At 38.1% G+C, this 19122-nt stretch overlaps 1 protein-coding gene and 1 long non-coding RNA gene across 4 annotated transcripts in view; one reads left to right on the top strand and one right to left on the bottom strand.

Annotated features, from left to right (window-relative positions):
• The window catches only part of LOC309625505, a 156049-nt gene that overhangs the window by 11766 nt on the left and 125161 nt on the right, over positions 1-19122 (bottom strand). The window contains exons 3-4 of one of the 3 annotated variants that reach the window (XR_014242539.1): positions 12313-12445; positions 8534-12219 (exon numbers count right to left, since the gene is read on the bottom strand). The exons of the other annotated variants lie outside the window; for them this stretch is intronic. This is a non-coding gene — a long non-coding RNA (uncharacterized lncRNA). Of the gene's footprint in view, positions 1-8533; positions 12220-12312; positions 12446-19122 lie in introns of those variants that run through there. 3 annotated transcript variants of the gene reach the window in all.
• Positions 1-19122, top strand: part of DPH6 (diphthamine biosynthesis 6) — a 445312-nt gene that overhangs the window by 393482 nt on the left and 32708 nt on the right. The window lies entirely within an intron of this gene.

Below are 19122 nucleotides of genomic sequence, written 5' to 3'. Positions count from 1 at the left end.
CAAAATCATTCTTTTGAAATATCCTGGCCTTTCCAGTGGGTACAATTTCAGCTCACTCAGGGGGTAGCTTGGCTTTCTCTCCTAAACTGGTTTTTTAACTTCCACACAGAGATGTAAAATAGCTCTAGTGTCTGCCAAGGTTCACCGATGTCTGCTCAGCTAGCCTTATTCCTAACTCCATTATATCCTCTCCCTCATCTTTTCTCTTCTTTCACTCTCATTTTTACTCACTCAATGTATGATTTCTGTGTGCTGCTTAAAATCCTCTATGTATATATATTTAATAAATGAGTAGATGCACAGACAGAGGAATAGATGGACAAATTTGTTCTGCTTAAGAATGAACCTGAGCCCTTTTCTGTAATACAGCTTAGTGTTTATTACACACACGCCAGGAGATCTTTCGAACCCCACCTCTTGACATTTTCCACCACATCCTTCACACACCAACACATTGAAGAGTTGCAACTCTGTAAACATACCAGTTCTTCTTTGGGACAAATTTCTTAACCATCTGGGATCTGATATCCTCATCAGAAAAATGGAATAATACTTATCCTTTAGGGCGGTTGTAAAGATTAAAAGCATTCCTTTATGAAAAGCTTATAACACGGTGCCTGGCACATAGTAAGTGCATCGCACATATTAGTTGTTTTTGTGACTGTTGTGATAGCAATGATCGTATTTTTCCCAAAATCCATGGTTTTATACGTATTTTTCTTCTCCCTAAAATACTGCCTTGTCCACCTGGCAAATTCATATTTATTTTTCTCAGTGAGGCCCTCCTAACCCCTACAGGACAAGTTAAGGTGTTCCTTCTCTGTACTTTAAAACATTTTTATAGACATTTATTTTTGTATTTAATACATTATACTCTAATGATGTCTGATGTCTTCCTTTCCCCACTAGATTGTTAAAGGTGGGGGACATGTCTCCTTAGGGATATCCCTGACACTTAGCACAGAACAGATCATCAATACATGGGAAGAATGGAAGGAAGGAAAGAGAGGAAGGAAGGAGCAAGCAGACAAATGAATCCAGTCTTCTGACAGCTATCCTGTCCTCCATCATTCCTGGATGATCCCCAACAGTGATGCATGGACCTCATTTACAAATTCTTTCAGTGTGCTGATAGACAGTTCCCAAGTTTATCACTCAGAGCATAAATAACTCCAGTTCTGCAAGATATTAATTCATTTGCAGTGACTAATTTGCCTCCTATTTGATGATAATGCCAACTATTGACTAAGGCAAAATCCCTCAGCTTGTCAACCAAAAAAAAAATCGCTTACTCAGAAAATGGCTCATATAGGAAAGAAGCAGCTGCTTTCGAAATTGACACAAATGAGCCAAAATTTGTTTCTTTAGAAAAAAATCTTATCCTAGTGATTAATTTAGCTCCAATGGTGAAGTTTTGGTGAAGACAAGTGGAAAATGAAGGTTAAGGGAGCACAGAGTAAGTAAGCATATCGATTTTCATCATCATTTGCTTTCTCTCTGATAATTTTCCCTGTCTAGATTTTCTAAGTTATAGATGCAGGGTTCTTATTGATCTAGCCTGTTATATCAGAGAAAGAAAATTCAGTCAGAAAAATAAAATTAATTGTAAACTGGAAACATTTTCTCATAAAGAGCAACAGTTTTTCTCCCTTGACGTGACAAAGATCCTCTTTACGAACATCCGTTTTGCACACACTGTTCACTGGCAATAGAACTCATGAAAGTGAGTAAAATTTTCCCATTTTATGAAACAATATTTCAAGCTCTGAAAATGCTACAAACATATATGTTTTATCCGATAGCCTGTTAGATGATCCTAATAGTAATAAAGGTTGCCAGTTTTTTTTTCTATGGTGAAAAGATGTGTGGTAACTAAAATATAGATGAGGTTGCTTTTCTCACACAAACACACACATGTTCTCTTGCCACCAATGGAGGGAATGACCAAATGTAGATCACAAAGTCAGCTCTCTTCTTTCAAGCCAGGCTCTTCTCCAAGCCAATTTGTTTGCGGGACCCAAGCACAGCCCTGTGGAGAGCAGGCTCAGTCCTTCTCCCGGGAGCTCGTTGTACTTTCTGCTTTCTGCCCTCTGCATCCTCTTCTCAAAACTACCAACCAAGGAGCCGTCTAAGGTGAATCCTACTCTACTCTTACTCTTTCCATCTTCAAATAAACACTTGTATTTTCTATCTGTATTGTGTTTGATCTCTTTTCCTAACTCTCTTTGGCTCTTTTATAATTATTCTTGTGTCTTTTGACTCTCTATTATATCTCTCCCCAAATCCTACTGCAGGCATGTGATTTCTACCCCTTCCAGCCCATCCTACACACCAATGCCATAGTATGTTTCCTAAGTCACAATTCAGAGAGAGTTTAAATTTCTTAGCTCTTACCGTAAGCCTTTTGCAGTCTGGCCACAGTAGCCTATTTTTCAGCTACATCACCCACCATTTGGACTTTTGATTATCACCCTCCTCACCCAGAACCTGCTCCCTCTACAGTCTTCTCTGCATCAGTAATTGACATGAACAGCCAGCCAGTTACTCAAGTGAAGAAAATCCAGGAAGTTTCTTGGAGTCCTGCCTTGCACCGCCACGTCTAATACATCCCCAGGCTCCTTGACGCTACTTCCAGAGCATATGCCCACTCTGTCCATTTCTGTCCATTTGTGCTGCTGCGTATCCAAACACCGTCATCAGCTGAGCCCTGGACTACTACAGTAGTTCCTATTTGGTCTCTCTTGCCTCTCTACAATCCAGTTCCCACACAACACCAGAGAGCTTTGTGGAAACATAAATCAAATCACATCATGGCCCCTACTTCTGCCCTATGTCATCTGGCTCATGTGAACCTCTTTGACCCCAGCCTTTACCATTTTATCTTCTCCTACTGTGCACCAGCCAAACTGGCCTTCCTTATAATCTTCTAACCCACATTTTCACCTGAAAGCCTTAGCACTAGCTGTTCCTTCTGCCTGTGATGTTCTTCTCCCTAAACTTTGCATGGCCACTTATCTTTGTCATTCAGCTCTCAGCTGAAATGTCACTATATTCTTTACCCAATATATATATTCTTTACCCAATATATATATTCTTTACCCAATACATATATTGTTTACCCAATATAAAGTAGTTGCTAGGTCACTGTCATCATACCCTGCATGGAATTTATCTGATATTTCTTTGTTTTTTGTTTGTGTGCTTATCTTCACTTGTTCACTGCTGAATTCTCTCATATCTAGAACAGTACTTGGCTCTCAGTATGTGTTGAATGAATGAATGAAACTTCCTTTCCCATCTCTATGCCCTGTCCACAACACCGCACAATATTCCTGGTGGAGAATAACAGGACCGACAACCAGAAGTGGATTGAGTTGCTATGGAGACAGTAAGGCTGAGGAAGAGGAAGAGGAAAAACCTGACTAGAGGGGAGCATCTTTTTTGAATGATAGTTATGAGATATGATCAACTAGGATCAACATCAGATTCAGGAAGTTGGGATCAAACATGATGTTATAGAGGATCCTTCTTAAATGTGGGGAAAGAAAAACTTAATTCCATGAGGTCAGTGATGTTTGTTTTGGTCAATACTATAAACCCAATACCTCAAACGGTACTTAACACACACTGGGTACTCAATAAATAGTTGAAGGCGTAAGTAGGTGAACAAACATGATATAATCTTTAGGATTCTTATTTAGAAATGGTTTATAAGACCCAAAAGAGATAAGAAGACTGTAGAATAAAATTTCTCAAAATCTGGGCAATGGATTATATTTAAGTGATTAAAATCCAGTTTCCTGTGCCTTTCCTAAGACTTGCTGAGTGTCATCTAAGACTGGGATCAAGAATCTGAATGTTATGAGTTTCCTGTGTATTTTTTAATATGCACACTAAAGTTTGAGAATGACTGCCCCGGGAGAGGTAAGATGATGAAAGACCTGAAGTAGGATCTATATTTGAGGAAATTAGTGAAAGACAAGCTGCCAGAATTTTGTGAAGGAGGGGAAAGAGTCAAAATAACTGTTTGCAACCTGGCAGACAGAGAGAATTACACTGTCATTGGTAAAATATAGGAGACTTGTGCATCATTTTAAAAACATGTAAGGTAATAGATTTTCACCTTTTGGAAGACAATATAAAGGCATATATGTAAAGGAGAAATGTGAGCCTAAATTAAGAATATTATGGGTTCCCAAAACCATGGGAGGAATTGCACTATAGTAAGTAGCAAAGGTATTGCCACTGCATTCCATAGTGTGAGAGTGCTAAAGACAAGTAAGTCTCATTTCTTACTGTGAAAACCTTTATTAAAGTCATGTAACTCCTGTTTATTTCATAGCGAAAGCACTGCATATGTCTCAGTAAATAGTTCTTTGTGCAATAGATCCTTGAAATTGGCTTCCTCCCAGCCATAACACTGGAGAACTGCTAGAACACAAGAAAAGATCTAATTAGAGGAAAGATCTGAGTGCAAATGTCTCTGGTAAATAGTAACATTATAGAAAGTTGTTCTGTTTTCCATGGTTCAGATTTTATTCATAATTCGTAGGCTTCAGAATCTAGAATCCATACTTAGTATCAGATTTTTTTGATATAAAGATGGGCTGAGGCCAGTGAAAGTGACTCATGAGATAAATCTTAAAACTTGGAACTACTTTTGTCACGTTAGCCTCTGTACTTTTTTTTTTTTTAATAAATTTATTGATTTATTTTATTTTTGGCTGCATTGGGTCTTCATTGATGCATGCAGGCTTTATCTAGTTGCAGCAAGTGGGGGCTACTCTTCGTTGCGGTGCACGGGCTTCTCATTGCAGTGGCTTCTCTTGTTGCAGAGCACGGGCTCTAGGCGTGCGGGCTTCAGTAGTTGTGGTGCGTGGGCTTAGTTGCTCCGCGGCATGTGGGATCTTCCCGGACCAGGGATCGAACCCGTGTCCCCTGCATTGGCAGGGAGCTTCTTAACCACTGCGCCCCAGGGAAGCCGCAGCCTCTGTACTTTTGTGTTAAGAGTAACCTGCCGTTTAAAATACCCAGTGAGTTGAATACCCAAAAGTAAGTTAGTCTTTCCCACCATGATGGACACATGTTTAATATATACTTGCAGAATGATCATCATAAAACCACAACTTCCTCTTGTCAGGTTCTAGTCAATCACTATCATACGAAAGAAGTAAAAGAAGGGAGGTCAGCTGATAGAGGCAGTACTATACTGCTTCTATACTCAGGAGACTTCTTGCTTCACTGCAACCATTGTAGAGACTGATTTTTTGAGTCTGTTGCAAAAGTAGGGGCAATATATTAAGAGATTCTATGTGAATTGTTCTGCAGATAAGACCTCTCTGTTTTTTTTTTCTCTAACTTGAATAAGAAGTAATGTTGACCCCAATTTTTTAAACAACAGCAGAGGAAAAAAAATGAAACTACTGCTTGAAAATTTATGCCACAAAATTTGGGTCACACATTAGTGAGGTGTGGGATACTATAACTAATCACTTCATTGTTCCTGTTAAGGGAGCTCTGAGTGTGTCTCGGCAAAAAAAAAATGCCAAAAGCTAAGTAAGGCAGCATACCTGAGAGTAACAATTCCCGCCACCCCCCTAGAAATGTCTGGTGAAGAGAACATATTTAAACATAAAAGAGGAGCAGAATTTCCTTCATGGGGAGTTCTATGCTTCATAGATGACCATTCCTAGGGCAACTTTCATACAGGAATTCTAGATCAAGAAACTAACCTGATGAGGGAAATAGTTTAAACTCTTTAAAGTGTGCTAAAAATTACTACTGATCAATACCAATTCAAATATTGAAAAGGATCTTGGGGTTATTTATGCATTCTGTCAATAAATATTTGTGTACAACTTTATCTCTGCATGATATAATTATGTTTCAGTATTAATTATCAGAGTCTTACTCAGCTTGATCCTGCAATAAGAAGAAAGGAAAACGATTCCTTGAAGATCCTTAGATCTAAACTACTAATTGTCTCAGACCTAAACAACTAATTAGCATACAGTCCGTGGCCTCTTTTGCTTGGTCCCCTCAGTACCCAAGCTACCTAGAGGATGTCCAATGCAGAAGCAGAGGAGGAGGAAAGAAGTGATCCTTATCCAGAGGCTTAGAGCATTGGACATAAAGTCAAATGTTTCAAGAGACAAAGAGCTTTTCTGTGTCTTTGCCTTGTTTTGAAATGGCTCACTTAAAAAATATGAAGGGACTTCCCTGGTGGCATAGTAGTTAAGAATCTGCCTGCCAAGGCAGGGGACACAGGTTCGAGCCCTGGTCCGGGAAGATCCCACATGCCGTGGAGCAACTAAGCCCGTGCACCACAACTACTGAGCCTGTGCTCTGGAGCCCATGAGCCACAACTACTGAGCCCGTGTGCCACAACTACTGAAGCCTGTGTGCCTAGAGCCCATGCTCCACAACAAGAGAAGCCACCACAATGAGAAGCCTGTGCACCGCAACGAAGATCCAATGCAGCCAAAAATAAATAAATAAATAAGTTTATTTAAAAAAAAAAAATATGAAGATCCTCTCCCTTCATCTTAATACTGTAATACTTCTATTATTTTTATCACTTTCTCCCACATGGATAAAGACCAGTCATACACTAGAAGGAAGAAGTGTTTTTATTTTCTGAAGAGAGAGGTGTTTTCTATGCGTCAAGGACAACTGAGCTCAGAAGGCATAAATTAGATTTATTTAGAGGCTGAATTTATATAAGACTAAATTGTGATATTTTATTTCCCTCAAGTTTGGCCTTAAAACCATGCCACTTTGTTCTGAAGGTATATTTTTATTTTTGTAGATATTAGATTTATAGGCCTTTTGTGAATGACAGATAACATTGTTACATTTAGGTATATTTTAATCATTTAGCAATGTGCTAATAACCAACTGCATTTAGTGAATGAATATTTTTTAAAAACTTCGAAACGCAACTCTTTAAATCTACTGTTGATATTTACATTTTTTCATCAGAGTGATTGTGCTATAATTACCTAGAAATAAATAGCCCCTAACTAATTTTGCCCATGTCTAGTCCTCCTTTCAACAATAGCTAATCAAATATGTTTAGAAAGCAAAAATTAAAAGAAAATTTCATTCATTATGCTCAACAACTATAAAGTGCTTTTTAAATTTTTTTGTCAGAAGATTATAATGTTTTTTTGTAGGGCATTAAAAAGGCATAGAACCAGAGACATAAATATAAGAGAAATAAGTCACTTTCAATAATTTAGTCTAAAAACAATTAACTCTGGGTCATTTCTCAAAGTCAGTCTTCTAGGTCAGGAAAATGGAAAGTAATTTAGAGAAGCGTAATACCTTTTACTAAATATTTCAAATCCAGGACGTCCATCTATATTATAAGTAGATAGAGAAAGAATTATTTAACAGCAGTTCAGACACTTCCCAGCTATGAACAACCAACTTGCAAACATCAACTCGTGAGTAAAGGGATGTACACTTTCCTCTCCTCACTGCAACAAAGCTAAATTGGTGCTGGTTAAGGGAACTTCCTAGTTTGCATCTCTTCTCTATCCCTTCCATTCTTTATCACCAAGAAGATTGTACACAAACCACACACAGCAAGTTAGCAGGCTTCTCCGAGATGGAGAGGGACTCAGAACCCTTCCATTTATTGAGACTCCCAGTATGTTAAAATTTTTAAATGTGTTAAAATGAGATTACAAAATTTGTAGCCAAATTTGTATTTTAAATGTTCAATCCTGAAAATGAGTCTCAATGACAGTGTGGATAACCTCATTAGGAGACAATATCAAGTGTCTGAATTTGAGGACCTCAGGAGGATGAGAACAGACCAAACGGCTCTCCAAACTCTATTATTAGCCCTGCTATTTACTACCAGGTTTCATTCTCTTGCAGTTTTCTGTCAGGTTTCCCTGCCACCAGTATTTCATACCTCCAATCTATCCTCCATAATGCTGCCAGAGTGATCTTTCTAAAATGTCCAATTGAGGACTTCCCTGGTGCCACAGTGGTTAACAATCCACCTGCCAATTGAGGGGACATGGGTTCGAGCTCTGGTCCGGGAAGATCTCACATGCCATGGAGCAACTAAGCCCATGAGCCACAACTACTGAGCCCACGTGCTGCAACTACTGAAGACCACGTGCTGCAACTACTGAAGCCCACGCGCCTAGAGCCCATGCTCTGCAACAAGAGAAGCCACCGCAATGCACCATGCACCACAACGAAGAATAGCCCCCACTCGCCACAACTAGAGAAAGCCCGCGTGCAGCAACGAAGACCCAGCACAGCCAAAAAAATAATAAATTAAAAAAAATTTTTTTAATTAAAAAAAATATATAAAATGCCCATTTGATGATGTTATTCCCCTGTTTAAATCCCTCCTCAGATTTCCAGCCATCTGTAGGATAAGGCAGGCTGCTTCACATGGGGACCACAGTCCCACCTGGCTCACCCCTCCATTTCTGTCTCCTGGCACATTCCTTCTCTCCTCTCAGCCTCTGTACTCAGCGCACTTTCATTTGCTCACAGTGTTCCCACCTTCTTTTTTTTGGCTCCACATAGCCTAGTTACTTTTTCACAGTGTTTATCACAACTGTTGCACTTAGTTGCTTATGAGTTTGACTCACCTTACTACGCCTGAAGTTTCTTGAGGGCAGGGACTGTGTTTCATGCATTTTTTTTTATCCTCAGTACCTGAGCACAGAGGGTACTACATTAATTCATATTACCATATTTTCATCTCTGTTGTTGCTGTTCCATTTACTTGATTTTTCTTCACGTTTGTTTCTTTTCCTCTTTTCACTATTCTATTTTTGAATTTTAAAAGGCACTTTCATCTTAGCTGGTAAGAGTTAAAATAGTGTTATTCAAAGACTTTTATCATGGATAAGCAGAATTATGTTTTGAAGGGGAATTCTACATAATTTTTAAAAAGCCGTCAGCTTCTAAATTCCTCGAGAATACAAGCCTCTCCATGACAGTTTCCATACATCTCTTCTTCTCATACTTAAATCTGCTTCTCTTCAAGCACTGAGGGACAAGAAAATTTTAAGGTTTTATTCAATTTTATTATTTCTATCTTGGTTTTATTGCTGCAGTATTTTTTTTTCTGCTACTTGTTCATTTCATATGTATAATGTTTCTGCTACATTGTAGATTAAGTGACTTTCATGGCAGGAGCTGGCCTGCCAACCCCTGTACCATCCATAATAGCTTTTTCTGTGGAGAAATATATTTTAAGTTGCAAACAATATGCCTCAAAATTCTTTTGGAATTCAGCATATTTGTAGGTTGTGGATTCTCCACTAAGATTCTCCAGTGAGATCAGAAGACTTGATACGTATTAATTTGTTATTCATTCAGCAAGTATTTATTGATTAACAGCATTTGTCAGGATGAACTTCAGGCTCTGAGGATAGGGACTGAGATGAATTAGGTCTCTGCTTTCAAGGGGTTTGCAATCCACACATATATTTTCCTAAAAGTCAGCCTGCCTCTCCAGTATTTATTATAAGCCCCTCATGCAAACACATAAATTCTATTTATGATCATAATGACATAGAAAATAACTATTATGAAAATTATAACAACTTTCATCCTTCTGAGAAACACTTCATAGATATAAGAAATATTTTGTCATGTTTGTTTCCTTAAATAACTCATTTGAGATCATAATCATCCAAGAATGGGTTTTCTGTTTTGTTTTATTTTTGTATGTTTGTTTTCTGGCTGCGCTGCACAGCATGTGGGATCTTAGTTCCCCCGACCAGGGATTGAGCCGTGTCCCCTTCAGTGGAAGCACAGAGTCTTAACCACTGGACCTCCAGGGAAGTCCCAAATGTTTTCCTTTTTAATGAGCTTCCCTCCATCTCAAAGAGACTTGTGGTATTTTGTTATTTCATAATATCTACATTGATCCTTGAGTGGAAGGATTCCTCAAACTGTATACTTGTTTTTGTAGCCCTCTTTTTCTTTGGTCTAGATGGATGGATCCATCCACTATTTAAGGCTCTCATGTATTGTCTTCTACCAAGAGAAAAAAGATAATGGGTCTGGAGATGTAAGGTCTTTAACAATGTACAATCCTAAGCATTTAGTATGTAAATTAGTGGTCTTACATGGTTATCCTTTAATCAGATCAGAATTATTCTTGGCAACTAATGGATGTATCTGTAAAATGAAATTTGTTCATTAATGATAGAAAGGTTCCTAAGGATCTTTTAACACGAGATAAATAAAGCAGCAGATCAACAGAAGATAGGTACATTTCATAATAATCACTCTGAAAGAGCTATTTCAAGTAATAATTACCTACTCAGGAATGATGGGGAATTTCTAATGGCTGTAAGTATAAGAATCACTTACCATGTGGCAAGAAAAACCTGATATTTCTCCAAGCTTAAAATGGAAACATTCTTTAATGGGAAAATAATGTCTTAATTCACTCTCAAAAATTTTAAAGTAAATTAATAAAATACAGTGTTTTCATCTCTACAGTTGTACTCATTATTTTCCTAAGGATAATATATTTTTTAAATTTATCCTCCCAAGAATTAAAAGCTGGCAAGACAGTATATTCATTTTCTGTTTCCATGGAAGGCTTTCTTCTATAAGACATAGCTTACCTTTCCTGGTAAAGTATTTAAACTTTTCAGCTCTTGGTGGTCTTTTTCCCGAAATCTCCAGTTTAAGTCAGTTTATATTTTGTGGCTTGTCTAATTGTGGAGACCTCCTTCTCTGAAAAGGTCATACTACCCAGAAAAAAAACAAAGAATACAGTTTTTTTTTGGTGCCAGTCTGAGAGGAACAAAGAGGTCAGCTCCTACTATTTAGAGTTGAGTAAAGATTAGGAAATAGGCACCATCTTTCTGGCCAGTCTATTCATTTGTTGCCTATTCATCCAACTAGTATTTACCGAATATCTATTCTAGACAGGTACTACTAGCACAGGGAACTGAAGGGAAGCCAGGAATGTCAACACACAACAAAAATTACTGTACAATACAGGACAAAACACCAGAAGTTTATGTGTGGCACTCCAGCTTAGGAAAAGAGCACTAAACCTTCACAACACTGTTACAATTATAATTAAACAGTTTTCGTCCACTTAGTAGATTCTACTCTTCCTAAGATTTCATGGCTTATCTTACCAGGGAACTTCTTAATTATAAGAACCTGTCAAAAGACAGAACTGATTTCGGAAACTCCTTGGAAAGCTTCTAAAAATAACCCCTCATATGGTTTTTAGAGCATCTATAGACCAACTTTCCACTGTTACCCTATCATTATTTTTATTGAAAAAAATGCATAGATCCTCAGCAATCATAGACTGAATGTTAATGATTTTTACTGTTCTCAGATAACCTCTGTTATAAGAAATCCACTGCATTTCAAGCATGTACATATGCTTAAGGCATCTACTGAATGAATCTAGCAACACCCCCTAGAATCTTATACAACTAACTCAACCAGACTTGTTTGAAACCAGGTTTCTCAGTGTGGGTGCCATGGAACCTGAAAGATATTAATCATAAGAAGAGTTAATCTACCTCATGGGTCGATCAGAAGCCTGACCTCAGAGTCTTGCCCTTTGTGTTGTACTTCCTCCTTCTGTACTACCTCTAGCCCTTGAATTTCTGGTCAGGAAGACCTTCTAACCTGCTCTTAGGGATGCGGCTCCTCCTTGCCTGTCCTGCAATAGACTGAGCTTTGGTATTTTTCAGCTCTGATTATCTTTATATGTTGATTTTGACATGTCAAAGACCTATAATGTGTATTTTTCTAATTTAAAAATTATATAATGTTTACTACACAGGAGACATTGTTCTTAGGACTTTGCAAATATGAACCCATTTTAGTATTGATTTGTAGTTTTTTTGAAGCAAGGACTGGAGTCACAGATACTTTTTTTTTTTTTTTAATAAATTTATTTATTTTATTTATTTATTTTTGGCTGTGTTGGGTCTTCGTTGCTGGGCGCGGGCTTTCTCTAGTTGTGGCGAGCGGGGGCTACTCTCCATTGCGGTGCACAGGCTTCTCATTGCAGTGGCTTCTCTTGTTGCAGAGCACAGGCTCTAGGCACGTGGGCTTCAGTAGTTGTGGCACGCGGGCTCAGTAGTTGTGGCTCGCGGGCTCTAGAGCGCAGGCTCAGTAGTTGTGGTGCACAGGCTTAGTTGCTCCGCGGCATGTGGGATCTTCCCGGACCAGGGCTCGAACCCGTGTCTCCTGCATTGGCAGGCAGATTCTTAACCACTGCGCCACCAAGGAAGCCCCACAGATACTTTTAAGATGCATCACTTAACCAGTGAATGGACCTACCTGATTGTCCAGTATTCATCTCACCATCTAGCACCTCATTACTGTTCAGCTTTGTTTTTTACTTGTTTTCAACAGTAACTGTCATGAAGATTTATGAAGAAAATGACTCAAAAAAGAAGACCAACTGCTAAGGCTGTTGACAGAAATAAAAAGGAAGCAAAGTAATTTGGGGAAATAATGTTTCTGGATCAGATGTGTAACATGAAAGAATTCACAAAACCTTCTACAAAGAACAAAAGAAAACTATTTTAGGGAGAAACCATTTCATCTCCCAACCAATGCAATAGTTGCACACCATAGGGAAGAAAGGTCAATGAAAGTTGAATTTGTTTCCTCGGTGTTAGGAGGCTATGTACCAGAAAGAACTATCAATGCAAAAGTAACTAGGGAGAAAGCCAGAAGTCAGAATAAAGTCAGAACAAACATTCCCATAATATATAAAATTGGGGATTCACAAAGGTCCCCAAATATCTTTGTAAATGTCAGGGGTCTACCACACTGTGTAAGATGCTTGAATATGACATAATTTTTGTTATTCAGTGTGCATTTTTTAATTTTTATTTTATATTGGAGTATAGTTGATTAACAATGTTGTGTTAGTTTCAGGTGTACAGCAAAGTGATTCAGTTATACATATACGTGTATTGTTTTTCAAATTCTTTTCCCATTTAGGTTATTACAGAATATTGAGCAGAGTTCCCTGCACTATATAGTAGGTCCTTGTTAGTTATCTATTTTAAATATAGCAGTGTGTATATGTCAACCCCAAAGTCCCAATTTATCCCTCCCCCACACCTTTCCCCTTTGGCAACCATAAGTTTGTTTTCCAAGTCTGTGAGTCCGTTTCTGTTTTGTAAATAAGTTCATTTGTATCATTATTTTTATATTCTGCATATTAGTGATATCATATGATATTTGTCTTTCTCTGTCTTACTTCACTTAGTATGATAATCTCCAGGTCCATCCATGTTGCTGCAAATGGCATTATTTCATTCTTGTTAATGGCTGAGTAATATTCCATTGAAGATGTACCACATCTTCTTTATCCATTCATCTGCTGATGGACATTTAGGTTGCTTCCATGTCTTGGCTATTGGAAACAGTGTTGCAATGAACATTGCGGTGCATGTATCCTTCGAACTATGGTTTTCTCCAGATATATGCCCAGGAGTGGGATTGCTGGATCATGTGGTAGCTCTATCTTTAGTTTTTTAAGGAACCTGCATACTGTTTTCCATAGTGGCTGTACCAATTTACATTCCCACCAACAGTGTAGGAGGGTTCCCTTTTCTCCACATACTCTCCAGCATTTATTGTTTTTTTTTTTAACCATCTTTATTGAAGTATAATTGCTTTACAATGGTGTGTTAGTTTCTGCTTTATAACAAAGTGAATCAGTTATACATATACATATGTTCCCATATCTCTTCCCTCTTGCATCTCCCTCCCTCCCACCCTCCCCATCCCACCCATCTAGGTGGTCACAAAGCACCGAGCTGATCTCCCTGTGCTATGCGGCTGCTTCCCACTAGCTATCTATTTTACATTTGGTAGTGTATATATGTCCATGCCACTCTCTCACCCTGTCACATCTCACCCCTCCCCCTTCCCATATCCTCAAGTCCATTCTCTAGTAGGTCTGTGTCTTTATTCCCGTCTTGCCACTAGGTTCTTCATGGCCTTTTTTTTTTTTTCCCTTAGATTCCATATATATGTGTTAGCATACTGTATTTGTTTTTCTCTTTCTGACTTACTTCACTCTGTATGACAGACTCTAACTCCATCCACCTCATTACAAATACCTCCATTTCATTTCTTTTTATGGCTGAGTAATATTCTATTGTATATATGTGCCACATCTTCTTTATCCATTCATCTGTCGATGGACATTTAGGTTGCTTCCATGTCCTGGCTATTGTAAATAGAGCTGCAATGAACATTTTGGTACATGACTCTTTTTGAACTATGGTTTTCTCAGGGTATATGCCCAGTAGTGGGATTGCTGGATCGTATGGTAGTTCTATTTGTAGTTTTTTAAGGAACCTCCATACTGTTCTCCATAGTGGCTGTATCAATTTACATTCCCACCAACAGTGCAAGAGAGTTCCCTTTCCTCCACACCCTCTCCAGCATTTATTGTTTCTAGATTTTTTGATGATGGCCATTCTGACCGGTGTGAGATGATATCTCATTGTAGTTTTGATTTGCATTTCTCTAATGATTAATGATGTTGAGCATTCTTTCATGTGTCTGTAGGCCATCTGTATATCTTCTTTGGAGAAATGTCTATTGAGGTCTTCTGCCCATTTTTGGATTGGGTTGTTCGTTTTTTTGTTATTGAGCTGCATGAGCTGCTTGTAAATCTTGGAGATTAATCCTTTGTCAGTTGCTTCATTTGCAAATATTTTCTCCCATTCTGAGGGTTGTCTTTTGGTCTTGTTTATGGTTTCCTTTGCTGTGCAAAAGCTTTTAAGTTTCATTAGGTCCCATTTGTTTATTTGTGTTCTTATTTCCATTTTTCTAGGAGCTGGGTCAAAAAGAATCTTGCTGTGATGTATGTCATAGAGTGTTCTGCCTATGTTTTCCTCTAAGAGTTTGATAGTGTCTGGCCTTACACTTAGGTCTTTAATCCATTTGGAGTTTATTTTTGTGCATGGTGTCAGGGAGTGTTCTAATTTCATACTTTTACATGTATCCGTCCAATTTTCCCAGCACCACTTATTGAAGAGGCTGTCTTTTCTCCACTGTATATGCTTGCCTCCTTTATCAAAGATAAGGTGACCATATGTGCGTGGGTTTATCTCTGGGCTTTCTATCCTGTTCCATTGATCTATATTTCTGTTTTTGTGCCAGTACCAAACTGTCTTGATTACTGTAGCTTTGTAATATAGTCTGAAGTCAGGGAGCCTGATTCCCCCAGCTCCATTTTTCGTTCTCAAGATTGCTTTGGCTATTCGGGGTCTTTTGTGTTTCCATACAAATTGTGAAATTTTTTGTTCTAGTTCTGTGAAAAATGCCAGTGGTAGTTTGATAGGGATTGCATTGAATCTGTAGATTGCTTTGGGTAGTAGAGTCATTTTCACAATGCTGATTCTTCCAATCCAGGAACATGGTCTATCTCTCCATCTATTTGTATCATCTTTAATTTCTTTCATCAGTGTCTTATAATTTTCTGCATACAGGTCTTTTGTCTCCTTAGGTAGGTTTATTCCTAGGTATTTTATTCTTTTTGTTGCAATGGTAAACGGGAGTGTTTTCTTAATTTCACTTTCAGATTTTTCATCATTAGTGTATAGAAATGCAAGAGATTTCTGTGCATTAATTTTGTATCCTGCTACTTAACCAAATTCATTGATTAGCTCTAGGAGTTTTCTGGTAGCATCTTTAGGATTCTCTATGTATAGTATCATGTCATCTGCAAATAGTGACAGCTTTACTTCTTCTTTTCCGATTTGGATTCCTTTTATTTCTTTTTCTTCTCTGATTGCTGTGGCTAACACTTCCAAAACTATGTTGAATAATAGTGGTGAGAGTGGGCAACCTTGTCTTGTTCCTGATCTTAGTGGAAATGGTTTCAGTTTTTCACCATTGAGGACAATGTTGGCTGTGGGTTTGTCATATATGGCCTTTATTATGTTGAGGAAAGTTCCCTCTATGCCTACTTTCTGCAGGACTTTTATCATAAATGGGTGTTGAATTTTGTCGAAAGCTTTCTCTGCATCTATTGAGATGATCATATGGTTTTTCTCCTTCAATTTGTTAATATGGTGTATCACGTTGATTGATTTGCGTATATTGAAGAATGCTTGCATTCCTGGGATAAACCCCACTTGATCATGGTGTATGATCCTTTTAATGTGCTGTTGGATTCTGTTTGCGAGTATTTTGTTGAGGATTTTTGCATCTATGTTCATCAGTGATATTGGCCTGTAGTTTTCTTTCTTTGTGACATCTTTGTCTGGTTTTGGTATCAGGGTGATGGTGGCCTCGTAGAATGAGTTTGGGAGTGTTCCTCCCTCTGCAATATTTTGGAAGAGTTTGAGAAGGATAGGTGTTAGCTCTTCTCTAAATGTTTGATAGAATTCACCTGTGAAGCCATCTGGTCCTGGGCTTTTGTTTGTTGGAAGGTTTTTAATCACAGTTTCAATTTCAGTGCTTGTGATTGGTCTGTTCATATTTTCTATTTCTTCCTGGTTCAGTCTCGGCAGGTTGTGCATTTCTAAGAATCTGTCCATTTCTTCCAGGTTGTCCATTTTATTGGCATAGAGTTGCTTGTAGTAATCTCTCATGATCTTTTGTATTTCTGCAGTGTCAGTGGTTACTTCTCCTTTTTCATCTCTAATTCTATTGATTTGAGTCTTCTCCCTTTTTCTCTTGATGAGTCTGGCTAATGGTTTATCAATTTTGTTTATCTTCTCAAAGAACCAGCTTTTAGTTTCATTGATTTTTGCTATTGTTTCCTTCATTTCTTTTTCATTTATTTCTGATCTGATCTTTATGATTTCTTTCCTTCTGCTAGCTTTGGGGTTTTTTTGTTCTTCTTTCTCTAATTGCTTCAGGTGCAAGGTTAGGTTGTTTATTCGAGATGTTTCCTGTTTCTTGAGGTAGGCTTGTATTGCTATAAACTTCCCTCTTAGCACTGCTTTTGCTGTGTCCCATAGGTTTTGGGTCGTCGTGTCTCCATTGTCATTTGTTTCTAGGTATTTTTTGATTTCCCCTTTGATTTCTTCAGTGATCACTTCGTTATTAAGTAGTGTATTGTGTAGCCTCCATGTGTTTGTATTTTTTACAGATCTTTTCCTGTAATTGATATCTAGTCTCATAGCGTTGTGGTCGGAAAAGATACTTGATACGATTTCAATTTTCTTAAATTTACCAAGGCTTGATTTGTGACCCAAGATATGATCTATCCTGGTGAATGTTCCATGAGCACTTGAGAAAAATGTGTATTCTGTTGTTTTTGGGTGGAATGTCCTATAAATATCAATTAAGTCCATCTTGTTTAATGTATCATTTAAAGCTTGTGTTTCCTTATTTATTTTCATTTTGGATGATCTGTCCATTGGTGAAAGTGGGGTGTTAAAGTCCCCTACTATGATTGTGTTGCTGTTGATTTCCCCTTTTATGGCTGTTAGTATTTGCCTTATGTATTGAGGTGCTCCTATGTTGGGTGCATAAATATTTACAATTGTTATACCTTCCTCTTGGATAGATCCCTTGATCATTATATAGTGTCCTTCTTTGTCTCTTGTAATAGTCTTTATTTTAAAGTCTATTTTGTCTGATATGAGAATTGCTACTCCAGCTTTCTTTTGATTTCCATTTGCATGGAATATCTTTTTCCATCCCCTCACTTTCAGTCTGTATGTGTCTCTAGGTCTGAAGTGGGTCTCTTGTAGACAGCATATATATGGGTCTTGTTTTTGTATCCATTCAGCCAGCCTGTGTCTTTTGGTGGGAGCATTTAATCCATTTACATTCAAGGTAATTATCGATATGTATGTTCCCACTCCCATTTTCTTAAATGTTTTGGGTTTGTTATTGTAGGTGTTTTCCTTCTCTTGTGTTTCTTGCCTAGAGAAGTTCCTTTAGCATTTGTTGTAAAGCTGGTTTGGTGGTGCTGAACTCTCTCAGCTTTTGCTTGTCTGTAAAGGTTTTAATTTCTCCATCAAATCTGAATGAGATCCTTGCTGGGTAGAGTAATCTTGGTTGTAGGTTTTTCTCCTTCATCACTTTAAGTATATCCTGCCACTCTCTTCTGGCTTGCAGAGTTTCTGCTGAAAGATCAGATGTTAACCTTATGGGGATTCCCTTGTGTGTTATTTGTTGTTTTTCCCTTGCTGCTTTTAATATGTTTTCTTTATATTTAATTTTTGACAGTTTGATTAATATGTGTCTTGGCGTGTTTCTCCTTGGATTTATCCTGTATGGGACTCTCTGTGCTTCCAGGACTTGATTAACTATTTCCTTTCCTATATTAGGGAAGTTTTCAACTATAATCTCTTCAAATATTTTCTCAGTCCCTTTCTTTTTCTCTTCTTCTTCTGGGACCCCTATAATTCGAATGTTGGTGCATTTAATGTTGTCCCAGAGGTTTCTGAGACTGTCCTCAGTTCTTTTCATTCTTTTTTCTTTATCCTGCTCTGCATTAGTTATTTCCACCATTTTATCTTCCAGGTCACTTATCCATTCTTCTACCTCAGTTATTCTGCTATTGATCCCATCTAGAGTATTTTTAATTTCATTTATTGTGTTTTTCATCATTGCTTGGTTCCTCTTTAGTTCTTCTACGTCCTTGTTAAATGTTTCTTGCATTTTGTCTATTCTATTTCCAAGATTTTGGATCATCCTTTCTATCATTATTCTGAATTCTTTTTCAAGTAGACTACCTATTTCCTCTTCATTTGTTAGGTCTGGTGTGTTTTGACCCTGCTCCTTCATCTGCTGTGTGTTTTTCTGTCATCTCATTTTGCTTATCTTACTGTGTTTGGGGTCTCCTTTTCATAGGCTGCAGGTTCGTAGTTCCCATTGTTTTTGGTACCTGTCCCCAGTGGCTAAGGTTGGTTCAGTGGGTTGTGTAGGCTTCCTGGTGGACGGAACTAGTGCCTGAGTTCTGGTGGATGAGGCTGGATCTTGTCTTTCTGGTGGGCACGTCCACGTCTGGTGGTGTATTTTAGGGTGTCTGTGGCCTTATTATGATTTTAGGCAGCCTCTCTGCTAATGGATGGGGCTGTGTTCCTGTCTTGCTAGTTGTTTGGCATAGGGTGTTCAGCACTGTAGCTTGCTGGTCGTTGAGTGAAGCTGGGTCTT

This window comes from Balaenoptera borealis (assembly GCF_965194805.1).
Source record: "Balaenoptera borealis genome assembly, chromosome: 3".
NCBI classification, from domain to species: domain Eukaryota; kingdom Metazoa; phylum Chordata; class Mammalia; order Artiodactyla; family Balaenopteridae; genus Balaenoptera; species Balaenoptera borealis.
Note: the sequence above shows the minus strand (reverse complement) of the source record. Positions and strands in the feature narration are given on the sequence as shown.